Here is a 13,750-nt window from a genome sequence, read left to right as displayed (position 1 = left end):
TTCTGTCTCTCTACTTTTTCATGGCTTCAACCACAACCTTAATACCTTCTGTCTTTCCAGCTTGAATCTCTTTTTGGAGTACCAGGTACATCTCCTCTTTTATTAGAGCTAGTAAGAGAATTATTGCTTAACAACTTTCCTGAGCGAGCAGTTAACACTTCAAATTAAATAGGTGAAAACCTAAATTACTTCAGGATTTTCTCTCTCAAATTGTTTTTTCCGTGTTCCCTCTGCCTGCTGATGATAGCAGTAGCTTTTTCCATCACTCAATATTGAAAACACTACTTCAAGGTGGCCTCAATCAAAATGAGGACAGCTATTCTTTGACATTCTGCCTCAATGGCTTGGGTTTGGACAGTGCTTTGGTTAATATTTCTTCCCTTTGTTCTCATAAGCAAGCCCCTTTGCCTGCCCTCTCTCCTCTCACTCTCTTTCATCCTGCATTTCCTGGCTTATTAAACAGAATAACAACCTTCATTCATTCTTTCAATGAGTGTTAACTCAGCGCCTTCCCTGGACCATAAACTCATGGAGTCACTGACACAGCAATGAACAAGGAGAAATAATCCCTGCCCTTCTGGGCTTTACAGTTCAGTGATCATAACAGATTTTGAACATTTGTTATATGCCTGGCTTTGGATTAAGTACTTTATATGTGTCATTTTGTTTAATTCTCAATATAATTGCTATACATCACGTTTACGGAATCACCAGGAGAGGCCTACGATGTTCCTCACCTAATTTTGCTGTAATACTATATAATACTTGCTGTAACTGCTATAATACTAGTAATATCTTGATTCAAATTAGGGAAACTGAGTCTCAGGTAAGTTGCTTGAGGCCTCCCAGATAGGAATAGCTGTGGGCTTTACCACATCTGTATCTCTTTTGATGCTCAAGCATCTAGACTTTGCTTTGATCCTGATTGTCATGTATAATTTATGTCATTTTGGAACTTGTCTGACCCAGCAATCATCCACGTGGAAGAACCCAGGCAGTCCTCATAAGGATACATGTGAGTGGAATGCAGCCAAGATCTGTCTGGAAATGTGTCAGTGCTTAGGGACGCGGGGCAGGGGAGTGGAGGAAAGAGGGCAGGAGGGGATGGTTCTATTTATCACAGGAAGCTGAACACTAACCAGAGGAAGACTAAACCTCCAACAGGGGGTGACAGTCCTTCTAGATAATGCCACAACTGCCTATCTTAGCATGGTTGTTATGGTGATGGAAGGGGTGAGGGGCTGAGAGTTGAAACGGAGAGGAAATCACCTAATATTTCAGCATGTGAAGATTTCCTGGATGTAATTGAGCCTGGTTAGCATTAGGTGGGGAACATCGTAGAATTACTCTCCTGGTAATTCTGTAAACATGATGTCACCTGTATCAACATCTAAGATCCTGCTGGTTAGTGTCTGTGTTACTCTGGACCCCCAGGGGCCTCTCAGCAGGGAGTCCTGGCCTCCATAATTGCCCCTGACACACATCAGGTTCAATCACGGCCAAGTCCTGTAGAATTTATTTCCGTTAAGTCTCTGGCATCCCTTCTTTCATCGCCGCCAGGGCCTCTTTTTGTCAGTCTGGACCAATTTCATAAAGCAAGGCTGTGATCCTGCCACTGTGCTTATTGTAGCTATTCATCTTCTTATCTTACCCTCGACCCTGGCTGGGAGAGTCAGCCATGGCCATTTGGGGGAGTTCTCCCCAAAGTCCTTCCAGGACTGTGCGGGCTTCCTTTTCTCTCTGTGGGTTCCTAAAAGTAGAAGTCACAAGGTTAAGTACGCATCATCAAAGCAACAGAGAAATGTGTTCGATTCATCAGAACAAGATTTAATTATAATAGGAATCCATATCATAACCATAGGAGGTATTGCAGTGGTCTGGTCAGCTGTCTGGGCTCCCCAAACATTTTTTCTTATCATGGTTATGTAGCCACACATAGCCCTGAATCAATTTGCCCTACTGCGGTGCTTCTGGAGGTAAGATTCTTGAATGGACTATTTTTTTTTTTTTCAAAGAATTCTGGCAGAAATCCTGTTTTATAGCATGCCAACCTGGGAGCTGCCTGCCAGTTCAACCCTGCCCCCCTTTTCTAATAAAGAAGTCTGGGCAAATGCTGACATTCCTCCAAATTAATTTGACACTACTAACTGAAGGCCTGCTTGTGCCATGTGTGGTGATAGATGCCAAAAATACAGCAATAAGACAGAAGCGGTTCCTGCCTTAAGGCAGCTTATGGTCAGGTGTAAATGATAGACATTAAAAAGAAATTTGGCCTGAGAGGAGACATTCAAATGTGGTGCCATGGAACACAGAGCAGGGAGGTGTCACCTTGCCTTGATTCTGACAGTGACAAGGGGAAAGAATTCCAGGAAGAGGGAACAGCATGGTTGAAGATCCAGAGTTGAGAAGGAGCATAGTGAGTCTGAAGAACTCAAGAGTCCAGCATGGCTACAAGAGAGGGTGGACAGTGAAGGGGAGCCGTGCAGCTACAGAGGCAGGCAGGAGCCCAAGTACCAAGGTCATGCTAAGGATTCAGCCTTTATCCAAACAGCAGTGGTCAGCCATCAGGGATTTAAGCAAGATGGTAACAGGTTTGGTTTTAAAAGGTTACCTTGGGTGTTGTGTAAAGAATGAAACAAAAAAGGGACAAGTGTGGCGTCAAGGAGAGCTGCTAGTGGTAATAAACCAGATGACAGGCAATGTTGGTCTTAGAAGGTGGGTGGAAGGTTTGGAAATGGAATCCCCCGGACCCAATCATCAATTGGGTGCAAAGAAATTGAGGAGTCAGAGATGACTCCCATGGCTCTGACTTGAATGACTGAGTAGGTGGCATGGCCATGGACCCAAACAGGACACACTCCCAAAAGAGGGGGTTGGGGGGATAGAAGCCATGTGGAAAGCCAGGAGGGGATAATCACTGGGATCAGAGAAAGAGAGCCAGGCCAGAGATGCATACCTGTTTTTGGGATGGAAGCCAGGAGAGGGAAGGAGATCATCAGGGAAGGGGACAAGAAGGGTGGGCCTGGGACAAAACTCCAAGGGGTGAGCCGGGGAGAAGGAAGCAGCAAGGGAAAGAAGGAGGGGCTAGAAAGGCAAGAGGAAAACTGGGACTGAGAGTTCAAAATTCCCCCAAGGGAGGATGGATGTCAACTAAATTAATTAAATATCTTCAGATTCCATTTTGAGTTACCTTCTCTATGCTGTGTTGAAGTTCTCTGATACTCTGCATTTTTAGTAAAAGTCTGTTACAAACAAATGGGGAAAATAAAGGAGAATCCATCGTGTTCTATGTTTGAAGACCGTGAATCAGAGAGGGGACAGCAAGCAGCCTCAGGAAGTACAAACCCAGCTGGGACTTGGGGCCCAGGTCGGGGCAGGATTTAGGGTCTGGCGCATCAGACAGAGTCAGGCAACCCCATGGAAGCCAGACAGATGGGGAAGGGGATCTAGGACAAAAACTCCTTTCCCCAAAACCCACCAGTGGGAAAAAGAGGCTTGAGGAGGTGAGGGCCAGACCCCACTATTGGGTGGATAAGAACTTTCCAGGCAGGCATGCTTCTTCAAAGGAGAAAGAGAGCTCCAGTTCCTGGGGTCTGTGGGAGCACCCTCCCAACCACCAGAAAGGCTAGGAGAGAGCGTCTAGCTTCTCTCCCCGTGTAGGAAAATGACTAAGAACTCCCTTTTAGGGTCTCATTCTTCATTATCCCCTGCTGTCTTGAGAGATAAATAGGCTACTTATACTTTTGACTGCTGCCTGCTTCTGGAAAGTTCCTTAAAATCCCAGAGTTTTAAAGGGTGCCTCAGTCTCATTATTTGGCTGGGGGAGTGGAAGTGTCTGATGTTGCTCCAGCTCCTCCTTGTTGCTGCTTAGGGGTGGAGTGCACACCTCTCTCCTAGTTCCTCCCTCCAGACCGTGAAGTTTGGCTCCCTCTGGTGGTTAGAAAATAACAAACCTAACAGGTTGATTGGAAATGATGTGCAGTTTGGAGTCTTGAACTTGTTTGTCCTCGGTTGCTTCTTGCCCAGTCTACTTGGCGCCTAGGCTTGCCCTTGTGGCACTCATCTAGGGAAGTTGCATCTCTGACTGATGACCAGTGGAGAGGGCTTGGAGCCTGGAGGACAGCTTCTAGGCTTGGGTCAGTTTTTATAGATTTTCTGTGGTGTGATACTCTTGCTTTTGGCTGGAACCCTGGGCCACATCAAGGTGAAGAAAATCCAATTCTAGCTGAAGTTGCATTTATGTACTGTGTCAAAGACAAGAAGAGGCAGACTAGGAGCAGATACGGCATGTGCAAGCAAGCGAGGGAGGTGCTCAGAGATGTGACGCCAATGTATCCAACTGCCTACATAACTCTGCACTTGGATATTGTCTCCAAAGCACCTTAGACCCTGAAACTGTCTAAAACTGAACTCGTGAGCATCCTTCCGAAATCAGGTTCTTTCCCAGGAACTGTCTTTGACATTCCCACCTTGGAGTCATCCTAGACGCTTTCCTCTCCTTTACCTCTTCCCTAAATCTGTTTAATCGATGAGCCCTGACATTTTTTAATTCCTGTTTTTCAAACCTGTTCACTTCTGCATCTCTGCCACCACTGCCCTTCTCTAAGCTATCTTCAGGGCAGCCATATACAGTTGTGAAGATTATTAATATGCATTTAAGGTTCCTCTGTGTCTTTTCATGGTTTAGACTTCATTTACTTTTATTGTTGAATAATATTCCATTGTATGGATTTACCAGTTTTTTATTCATTCACTTGTTGAAGGACATTTTGGATAATTTCAGTTATTTGATGATTATGAATAAACCTGCTATAAACATTTACATACAAGTTTTTGTGTGGTCGTAAGTTTTCAAATCAATTGGGTAAATATCTGGGAATGCAATTGCTGGATCATATGGTAAGAATATACTTAGTTTTGTAAGAAACTGTGAAATTGTCTTTCAAAATGACTGCATAATTTTGCATTTTCACCAGCAGTGAATGAGAGTTCCTGTTGCTCTGCATCCTCATCAACGTTTGGTTTTGTCAGTTTTTTTGGATTTGGGCCATTTTAATAGGTGTCTAGTGGTATCTCATTACTGGTTTAATATGCAGTTGCCTGGTAACAAATGATGTTGAGCATCTTTAAATACACGTACTTGCTACCTGTACATCTTCTTTGGTGAATTGTCTGTTCAAATCTGTTTACCATTTTAAAATAAACTTTAAATTCAGGGGTGTATGTGCAGGCTTGTTATATAGGTAAATTGCATGTCATGGGGTTTGATGTACAGATTATTTCGCCCCCCAGGTAATACACATAGTAGTCAATAGGTAGTTTTTTTGTCTTCATTCTCCTCCCACACTCCACCCTCAAGTAGGCCCCAGTGTCTGTTGCTTGTTGTGTGCATTCATTGTGTGCATGTGTACTCAATGTTTAGCTCCCACTTATAAGTGAGAATGTGCAGTATTTGGTTTTCCATTTCTGCATTAGTTCCTGCAAAGGACACAATCTTGTTCTTTTTTTATGGCCATGTGGTATTCCAGAGTGTATATATACATTTTCTTTTTCTTTTTGAGACATCATCTTGCTCTGTCACCTAGGCTCCCTCTCCTGGATTTAAGTGATTCTCATGCCTCAGCCTCCCAAGTAGCTGGGACTACAGGCATGCACCACCATGCCTGGATAATTTTTGTGTTTTTAGTAGAGATGGGGTTTTGCCACATTGGCCAGGGTGGTCTTGAATTCCTGACCTCAAGTGCTCCACTTGCCTCAACTTCCCAAAGTGCTGGGATTACAGCCTGGGGCCACGGTGTCTAGCCCCATATTTTCTTTATCCAGCCTACCACTGATGGGCATTTACGTTGATTTCATGCCTTTGCTATTGTGAATAGTGCTGCAGTGAACATATGTGTGCATGTGTCGTTATGCAGCATGAATTATATTTCTTCGGGATATACTCAATGAGATTGCTGGGTCAAATGGTAGTTCTGTGTTCTTTGAGAAATCGCCAAACTGCTTTCCACAATGGCCAAACTAATAGACATTCCCACCAGCAGTGTATGAGCCTTCTCTTTTCTCTGCAACCTTACCAGCATCTGTTATTTTTAACTTTTATAGCCATTCTGACTGGTGTAAGATGATATCTCATTGTTTTGATTTGTATTTCTCTAATGATTAGCGGTGATGAGCTTTTTTCATATGTTTGTTATCTGCATGCATGTCTTCTTTTGAAAAATGTCTGTGCAGGTCCTTTGCCCACTTTTTAATGGGGTTGTTTATTTTTTGCTTGTTAATTTAAGTGTCTTATAGGTTCTGGATATTTGACCTTTGTCAGATATATAGTTTGCAAATATGTTCTCTTATTCTGTATGTTATTCTGTATGTTATCTCTTATTCTGTATGTAATACAGAATTTCTTTTGCTGTGTAAGAGCTCTTTAATTAGTTCTCACTGTCAATTTTTGTTTTTGTTACAGTTGCTTTTGGTGTCTTCATCATGATATCTTTGCTAGAACCTATGTCCAGAATCGTATTTCCTAGGTTATCTTCTAAGGCTTTTATAGTTTTAGGTTTTACAGTTAAGTCTTTATTCTATCTTGAGTTGATTTTTGTATATGATATAAGGAGGGGGCCCAGTTTCAGTCTTCTGCACATGGCTAGCCAGTTATCACAGCACCATTGATTGAATAGGGAATCTTTTTCCCATTACTTGTTTTTGTCAACTTTGTTGAAGACCAGGTGGTGGTAGGTATGTGGCTTTATTTCTGGGCTCCCTATTCTGTTCCACTGATTGATGTGTCTACTTTTTACATTAATTCTATGCTATCTTGATTAGTGTAGCTATGTAGTAAGTTTTGAAGTTGGATAGTAGTCATGTTTTAATTTCGTTCTTTTTCAGTACTGTGCTGGCTGTTGTAGTGGATAGAATTGTGTCTTCCAAAAAAGATATGTTCAGTTCCTAATCTCCAGTGTCTGAATCTAACCTTATTTGGAAATAGGGTATTTTCAGATCTAATCAAGTGAAGATTAAATCATACTGGGTAGTGATGCTTCCTAATCCAATGACTAGAGTCCTCATAAGAGAGAGAATTTTGGAGATGGGCTTACGGAGAAGAGAGCACTATATGTAGACGACAGTGGAGACTGTGGTAATACATCTACAAGCCAAGGAACACCATGGATTTCAGTCACCAGAAGCTAGAGAGAGGCAAGGAAGCATTCTTTCCTGAAGCCTTCAGAGGGAGCATGGCCCTGCTAATACCTTGGTTTTGGACTTCTAGCTTCCAGAATTGTGAGAGGATAATCTGTTATTTTAAGCCACCCTGTTTGTGGTAATTTCTTGTAGCAGTCCTAGGGAACTAACATACCTGTTAGGGGTCTTTTGCCTTTTCATATAGATATTAGAATTAATTTGTCAGTATTTGCATAATAGCTTGCTGGGATTTTGACTGGAAGTGGATTGAATGTATAGGTCAAGTGCAGAATTGTCATCTTAACAATATTGAGTGTTCCGATCCATCACCATGGAATACTTCTTCATTTATTTAGATCTTATTTGACTTCTTTCACCAGACTTTTGTGGTTTTCTGCATATGGATTCTAAATTTGTTAGATTTCTATGCATTTTATTTTCTTTTGATGCTATTACAAATGGCATTGTATTTTTAATTTCTAATTCCAATGCTGATTGCTGGTATATTGGAAAGCACTTGACTTGTGTGTTAACCTTGAATCTTGCAACCTTACTATAAATTACTTGTTATTTCCAGGAGTTGTTGATGCTTTGGGATTTTCTACATAAACAATTACAGCATTTGTAAACAAAGACAGTTTTATTTCTTCCTTCTCACTGTGTATATACCTTTTATTCCCTCTTCTTTTCTTATTGCACTAGGTAAGACTTCCAGTATGATATCGAATAGGAGTGGGGAGAAGGGATATCCTTTTTGCTGGCATCACCCTAGTGAGCCCATGCCACCATTATTATCTCTCACCTGGCCTATTGTAATAGCCTACTTACTGGTCTTCCTACTTTAGTTTTTGTTCCTGTAAAGTGTACTGTCTGTGCAATAGCCAGAGTTAGGTCTTAGGAATACAGACCAGATCATGTCACTGACCAGATTAAGACCACGCCAATGGGCTGCCGTTGCACTTATGATACAATTTAACTTCGTAGCCTAACCTACGATACCTTATATAATCTGGTCCCTCCATGCTAGGGTAACATCATCTCTTATGATTTTTCTTCTTGACCTCCAGATATGCCAGCCACATTGGCCTTCTTCTGGTCCTTCAAGTACATTTCCCTTTGGGACTTGGCAACCACTGTTTCTTCTGCCAAAAATGCTCTTTCTATTGATAGTTGTAGTACCAGCTGTTTTCTGGTTATTCAGATCTGAGCTGAAGTATGACTTCCTCACAGTGGCTTCCGCAATATAAGGTTACACTTAACCGTTCTTGATCATGTTAATGTATTTTAATTCTTTGTGTAACTTTTACTGCTACCTGACATTGTCTTCTTAAAAAAAAAAAAATCTCTGCTCCTCCTTCCCTGCCCGCAGGCCTTCTAGCCACTGACAAGCAGGTCTTTGAGAGCGGGACCCTTCCTCTCTGGTTTATCGCCATGTCTCCAGTGTCTGGAGCAGCACTGGGCATGGAGTGGGTGCTGACTGGCCTCTTTCTGTATCTCTATCCTTCTCTTGAATGAAATGCCCTTGTTGTCTCTACTCTTCGGTCTCCTCCTTTCAATTTTCTAGACTCCACACTTTTTCCTGCCCTAGAGCCTTTGGACATGCGGTTCTTTCTGCCCAGAATTTCCCACATTCTCCCTCACCATTTTGCTTCGAAACCTTTGTTCTATCTTTAATGCTTAGTTGAATTGTCACTTTTCTGGAGAAACCTTCCCCAGTTTATATTGCCATCTCATGCATGATTATTTTTATAGATTTAATTTTGTATCTGTTTGTATGCTTATGAGATGGCCTGTCTTCCTTATTATTTTGACAACCCAAAAGGCAGGGCTTGGGTCTGGGACTCCTCATTTGTCCACTCCCCTCAGGACTCTGCCTGGTCCATAGCAAGTGCCCAGGTGCTCAGGAAATGATTGCTGGATAAACGAATTCACTAAAGATGAAATACCAGATTCTATTGGTTCTAAGATGCATACTTTCTCAAACTTAATATTTCTGAAGTGAGGATGCATCTTGCAATTGAGAGCATCTTAAAAGTTAATGAAAAACAGTATAAATTGTTAATAAATATATTAAAATATTCCGTTTCACTAGTAATCACGTAAATGCAAATTAAAACAACAGTAGGGGCCAGGTGCAGTGGCTCACGCATGTAATCCTAGCATTTTTGGAGGCCCAGGCGGGTGGATTGCCTGAGCTCAGGAGTTCAAGACCAGCCTGGGCAACATCGTAAAAACTTTCTCTACTAAAATACAAAAAATTAGCTGGGCATGGCAGCGTTCACCTCTAGTCCCAGCTACTTGGGAGGCTGAGACAGGAGAATTGCTTGAACCTGGGAGGCGGAGATTGTGCTGAGCCAAGATCACGCCACTGCACTCTAGCCTGGGCAACAGAGTGAGACTCCATCTCTAAAACAACAACAACAACAACAACAACAAAACACAGTATGATGCTATTTTTTCAGGTACCAAATTGGCAATAATTTTTTTGCAAGGATTTTTATAAATAATAATAATATTGGTAAAGACGTGAAAAAATAGGCACTTTTACATGATACAGGTAAGAATTTATATTGGGACAATCTTTCTGGGGAGTAATTTGGCAGTATATATCAAAGCCTTAAAAATATGAATCTACTGTGATTTTCAGTTTCTAAAAATTGTTCTAAGGAAATAATCGGGTGTTTACAAAGATTTCTGCAAATTGTTCTCATTAGGTAGCATCTTATAGTAGTGAAAAGTTGACTAATGATTGACTAATGTTAGTATGTAAAATGGATAAAATCTGGTCTTAAATATACATGCTCTCAAAGAATATTTAAGGATATGGAAAATTGTTCACTTTATGTTTTTGATAGATTTTAAGTTCCATGAGAGCAGAAATGGTTGATTATATTATGTTTGATGTATACTGAATATCCAGCACTGATACATACATAAATATTGAATATGGAAGTAAAAAAGTAAATATTAAACATTAGGTGAAGGATAATTCCAATTTTAATTTTAGAAAGGTGTATATGCTGTGTGTGTGTGTGTGTGTGTGTGTGTGTGTTTATATGGGTACACACAAAAGTTTAGATGTCATATAGCAATATCTTAACAGAGATTATCTTTGGTGCAATTGTGGGTTTTTAAATTTCTTAATTGTAGTTTTCTATATTTTCTGTTTTCTATAATATACATATATTAATTTTATAATGAGAAAAATTACATTAGTCTTCTTGACTATACATTGGTGCTAAGTTAGTGAATGTGAACCTGTGGAAAGGTAGAAGGAAGGGTTTATGAATAAGGATTTCTTAAAGCACAGGAGATTGTTGAATTGAGTATTAAATGTAGTGATGGACATCATCCATTTCAACCTGAGCCCTTGTTGGGAATCTGGAACTGAAGTCCTCCTGGATGTGCAGAAGCCTCACCCTGGGCAGGAGCCCATCCCTGCACTGTGTCCAGATACCCCTCTTTGACTGCTCCAAGCAGCTCCTCCTGACTCTGAGGCTCCCTATCTCTTGCTGCTTCACTGGGGTTCTCATCCCACCTCAGGCCCCGTTGCTTGAATGCTCACTTTGCACAAACATCTTGGACTCTGGCCCTCAGTATTCTCTTCCTCCTGTCTGTGTTTTGGTGTTTTCTCTTTGACTTGAAGCACCATAGCTCCAGCTTCCCTACAAAGCTGAGGGTTGTAGAGTGTGATCCATGGAAAAGCAGGCAGAGAGAAAGCAGGAGAATATCCAAGGCTGAGGTGACTCCAACGGGAACAAAGGGACAGATGAGGAACAGAGAATATGTTTATGTCAAACACATTAAATGCCATAATTTTAACAAATGAACAAATGTAGACATTTAGATACTGGAACATATGGAAAAGGAAATTCTAAAAATGAAGCTTTGCAGCACCATATATTTAATTGAGTCTTTAAGTTCAAAAACTCTGTTGTCATTTGTATGTAAGGTATAACTACACGCACACACACACACACACACACACACACACACACACACACACAGATTCACTCACTCATATAAGGTATAACTCCTTATTTTGTTCTTTTTAAGATTTTCTCTGTTAAAGCCAGCAGTTCAAGATAGTTGCAACAGAGGGCAGAATGGAGTAAGAAATTTAAATACCTTTTTCTTCTTACCTGAAAATCACCCCGAAATACAAATTATAGCAATGCATGGGTTGAGCTATAAATATTCTTTTTTGACTAGTTTCAGCATTTACATACAAAGATTATTTTAAAGCATTTTAGTTATTTTTCATGTCATAGTATAAACTATTTGGTATTATATGTAAATCTTAATAGAAGTAAAGTGCTGATCCCTTTAGAGAGAACCTGAGCTATGGCTAATGTATTTAACTTCTGTATCAAGATTAAGCGATGGGTGCTCTTTGTTCTTTCCCAAATATGCTGTGGGATTATTTACTTTTCGTTCTAGTGCTGCAATGCAGGCTTATTGAACTTACTGTCACTGACAAATGTTGATTAATGTTCTTTATTGGGAGTTTTTTGAAGTTTATGGGCCAGGCCAATGAAGCAGAAGAGTTGTTCTTGAGTGTTGAGGACATGTTAGTACAGGTAAAGTGAGAGTAAATTTTAAATCCTTCAACCTTTATTCCTTTGTGTTAGATGTTTCCAGTTATTATTTACCTTTGTTCATGTAAAGGTAATTTGATGCCATAGAGGAATCCATTTTGTTCGCCAGTGAGGAAGCTATGATTTTAACCGTGCCCCAGGTGTATATTAATGGCAACAAATAATAAGTAGATAGGAATCATTAGAGAATGAATGAGTACTGACAGGTGACACTTTGGAAAAAAAAGAAATGTTCATAAAGCAAAAATGGAAATACAGTGGTAGATTGAAATGAATTAATTAAAGACTAGCCAAAGACTTGGTTATAACTTTCATAAAGATGCTGAGAGGCTGGGCACAGTAGCTCATGACTGTAATCCCAACACTTTGGGAGGCTGAGGTGGGTAGATCATGAGGTCAAGAGATCGAGACCATCCTGCCAACATGGTGAAATCCCATCTCTACTAAAAATACAAAAATTAGCTGGATGTGGTGGTGCGCATTTGTAGTCTCAGTTACTCGGGAGGCTGAGGCAGGAGAATCGCTTGAACCTAGGAGGCAGAGGTTGCAGTGGGCTGAGATAGCGCCACTGCACTCCAGCCTGGCAACAGAATGGGACTCCGTCTCAAAACAAAACAAAACAAAACAAAACGAGGTTGGAGAAGGTTGATTGATATCTTGTCCCTATACTGATTTGCTTTTTCTGAAATATGAACTTTTGGCTTTGTTGACTACAGTGAAAGCATTGCTTACAACATAACTGTTATTACAGTACAACTATATGCTTATGATGACATTTAACTACTATTTTGTTTAATGTAAATTTATTTCTTGGGGGGACAGGGTCTTGCTCTGTTGTCCAGGCTTGCATGCAGTGGTGTGATCATGGCTCACTGTAGCCTCAACCTTCTGGGCTTAATCAATCATCCCACCTCAGTCTCCTAAGCAGCTGGGACCACAGGGGAGCCCTACCATGCTGGCTACTTTTTAAAATTTTTTTTGTAGAGACAGGATTTTGCTATGTTGCCCAGGCTGGTCTCAAACTCCTGAACTCAAGCGATCCTCCCACCTTGGTCCTCCAAAGTGCTAGGATTACAGGTGTGAGTCACCATGCCTGGCTTAACTGCTATTTTTAAAATATTACTAGCTTTCACTGATTTCAGTAGAATTTGTGGATTTAGGGTAGTCTAACTCAAGGCAAAGCTATTTTTATTTTAAAACAAAGACCTTTAAACTTTCATAAAACACTGCCCTCGTCCCCATCAACATACATCTTTATAGAAGGAGTTCTAGCTAAAGAGGCTTAAAAGACTCAGCAGTGAAAGTCCTTTTATGGTAGAGACCATGTTTGTTTACCTATTTTTGTTCCTCCATGGCATGTTATAACCTGTGAGTACTTAATAAATGTGAGAAGCGTATCCATAAATCAGTTTGAACTGTCAGGTTCCTCCATGCCCTTAGAAGGTGGCATGCAATCATGATAGAGCATGGGCTGTTTTCAGACTGACCCAGATTTAAATCCCAGTTTTGTCACTTTCTGCTTATGTGATCTTGGTAGGAATTTTAACCTGTGCTCTGGTGAGCTCTCATTTTGGAGGATCCTGATATCTATCTCATGGGGCTGCTAACATAGACAAGTAAGAAGGTGCATAAAGCACTTCACACGATGCCTGGCACACAGTCAGATCTTAAGTATGGTTGCTATTTTGTTATTAATGTCTTTGCATAATGAATCTAAGGGAGGCCTAGATAAGAAATATAAGGGAGTTTGATTTAAGCTTTTAAGAGAACTTCCCACTTCAGAGTGCTCCTTCTGGAGGCATCAATCTTATGATTCTATCTTCAAAATATTTTTGCAACAGTTCTTTGGGACTAGCCACCCTGAAGACTATTAAAAGAATGTCTTTAGGCTCTGAAGGCACTTCCAAAAGCAGTTTTATGACTATTTTGGGCAATAACAACTTCTTTGAAATATGTGCCCAACATTCTTTTTTTTT

The 13,750-nt window shown here is 40.7% G+C and overlaps 1 pseudogene; it reads left to right on the top strand.

The window, feature by feature from the left end:
• The window catches only part of LOC108312406, a 76,523-nt pseudogene that overhangs the window by 33,704 nt on the left and 29,069 nt on the right, over positions 1-13,750 (top strand).

The sequence above is a fragment of the Cebus imitator genome, unplaced genomic scaffold, assembly GCF_001604975.1.
Source record: "Cebus imitator isolate Cc_AM_T3 unplaced genomic scaffold, Cebus_imitator-1.0 Scaffold8, whole genome shotgun sequence".
In the NCBI taxonomy this organism is placed as follows: Eukaryota; Metazoa; Chordata; class Mammalia; order Primates; family Cebidae; genus Cebus; species Cebus imitator.
This window is presented reverse-complemented; position numbering and strand designations above follow the sequence as displayed.